This window comes from Portunus trituberculatus, chromosome 32 (genome assembly GCF_017591435.1).
Source record: "Portunus trituberculatus isolate SZX2019 chromosome 32, ASM1759143v1, whole genome shotgun sequence".
Lineage (NCBI taxonomy): Eukaryota > Metazoa > Arthropoda > Malacostraca > Decapoda > Portunidae > Portunus > Portunus trituberculatus.
Window position 1 is genome coordinate 2,760,682 of NC_059286.1, and position 2,895 is coordinate 2,763,576.

Below are 2,895 nucleotides of genomic sequence, written 5' to 3' on the forward strand. Positions count from 1 at the left end.
AGACCATATTTCTGGTTTTGTAAAAGAAGGCAATGATTCATTGGTGCCTGACTTGCTACAAGACCAGTACAGGATATGGACCGGATAAGCAGAATTGTTGCTTGTCCTGTACAACAATACAGGATATTAAATTCTAATTTTGATTTAAATCATGATTTTTTTCTGATTTAAGTAGTCTCAATTGAATTCAATTAAAACAATCCTGGTGTTCAATGCCTCAAAAATTCAATTCCTCTATTTATCGGTTGGACACAACCTTCCAGACAATTATCCCCTGATTTAAATAGTCCAATGTTATGGCCTGTTACACATGTGTGAAGGAGCTGCTCGTAAAATAGCACCAGCACCAGTGAGCCTGATGACTGTTATTCAGTACCCAGTAGACTCCAGCGATAAGCAAACACAAATGACGAGCGAGGCGACAGAGTGCGATACAAGCAACGATGCATAGAATGAGGTAGAGGAAGAAAAGGATGCAGAGATTGAGACATCTTAGTAGAGAAGAAAAAGAAGGATGCAGAGAATGAGACACCTCCTTAAAAGAGGAAGAAGAGAAGGATGCAGAGAATGAAGATGAAGAGAAAGATGCAGAGAAAGAAGATGAAGAGAAAGATGTAGTGAGTAAGACATCTCCTAAAAAGAAAAGGAGAAAGATGCAGAGATTGAAAAGTTAGAAGAGAACAATGCAAAGAATGAAGAGGAGGAAAAGAAGGATGCAGAGTGGAAAGATGACCAAGGCAACAAAATACAACACGACAACTAGCGAAGCGACAAAATGCAGCACGATCGACTAGCGAGGCGACAAAATACGAGTATAAGACGAGCGATTAGCGAGGCGACAAAATACAATACGAGCGAGTAGGGAAGCGATAATATACAACACAAGCGATTAACGAGGTGAAAAAATGCAACATGAGCGACAAGCGATTCGACAAAATACAGCACGAGCGACAAGCTAGGCGACAAAATGCAACAGCGAGGCGACAAAACACAAGACGAGCGACTAGCGATGCAACAAAACACAACACAAGCGACTAGCGAGGCGACACAACACAAGACGAGCGACTAGCGAGGCGACACAACACAAGACGAGCGACTAGCGAGGCGACAAAACACAACACGAGTGACTAGCAAGGCGATAAAACACAACACAAGCGACTAGCGAGGCGACACAACACAAGACGAGCGACTAGCGAGGCGACAAAACACAACACGAGCGACTAGCGAGGCAACACAACACAAGACGAGCGACTAGCGAGGCGACAAAACACAACACAAGCGACTAGCGAGGCGACACAACACAACACGAGCGACTAGCGAGGCGACACAACACAAGACGAGCGGCTAGCGAGGCGACAAAACACAACACGAGAGACTAGTGAGGCGACAAAACACAACACGAGCGACTAGCGAGGCGACACAACACAACACGAGCGACTAGCGAGGCAACACAACACAAGACGAGCGACTAGCGAGGCGACAAAACACAACACAAGCGACTAGCGAGGCGACACAACACAACACGAGCGACTAGCGAGGCGACACAACACAAGACGAGCTACTAGCGAGGCGACAAAACACAACACGAGCGACTAGCGAGGCAACAAAACACAACACAAGCGACTAGCGAGGCAACAAAACACAACACAAGCGACTAGCGAGGCGACACAACACAACACGAGCGACGAGCGAGGCGACACAACACAAGACGAGCGACTAGCGAGGCGACAAAACACAACACGAGCGACGAGCGAGGCGACACAACACAAGACGAGCGACTAGCGAGGCGACAAAACACAACACGAGCGACTAGCGAGGCAACAAAACACAACACAAGCGACTAGCGAGGCAACATAACACAACACGAGCGACTAGCGAGGCGACAAAACACAAGACGAGCGACTAGCGAGGCGACAAAACACAACACGGGCGACTAGCGAGGCGACAACAACACAACACGAGTGACTAGCGAGGCAACAAAACACAACACAAGCGACTAGCGAGGCGACAAACACAACACGAGCGACTAGCGAGGCGACACAACACAACACGGGTGACTAGCGAGGCGACACAACACAACACGAGCGACTAGCGAGGCGACAAAACACAACACGAGCGAAACAATTTCACATCATGGATTACGTTTTCTTATTTCTTTCTCAAATATAACTCACATTATTGAATTTATTCTGGTATTGTTATTCCTCATTTTCATCATCGTGAGTATCATTATTGTCATGATCACCATCATTGTCATTTTCAGATGAAACTTGTTTTGAGTAAAAAGTTTTGATAAACACCATCATCCTATCGTATATTTTGCTCGCTCATGTAATTCACCACGGTCGCTTGTCGGTCATGTTTATGTGTATGTGTGTGTGTGTGTGTGTGTGTGTGTGTGTGTGTGTGTGTGTGTGTGTGTGTGTGTGTGTGTGTGTGTGTGTGTGTGTGTTTGTGTGTATGACAATAATAATAATAATAATGATAAATAATAATAATAATAATAATAATAATAATAATGATAGAAATAATGATAATAATGATGATGATAATAAAAATATTAATTATAATGATAATAGTTTTATGCTTTTGAATATTTGTCTTGTAAAAGAAGGCAATGATTCATTGGTGCTAGAGTTGTTACAAGTCCAGTACAAGACCTGGACGGGACAAGCAGAGTTAATGCTTGTCCTGTGCAAGTAGATCACATTTTCTAATACAGGATGTTTGAATCTAATTTAAGTCATTATTTTTACTCTGATTTAAATCGATTTAAGGGTTATTTTGGCTTAAATCACCTGATTTAAGTCAAAACATCCCTGTTACTATTACTGCTGCTGCTACTACTACTACTACTACTACTACTACTACTACTACTACTACTACTACTACTAC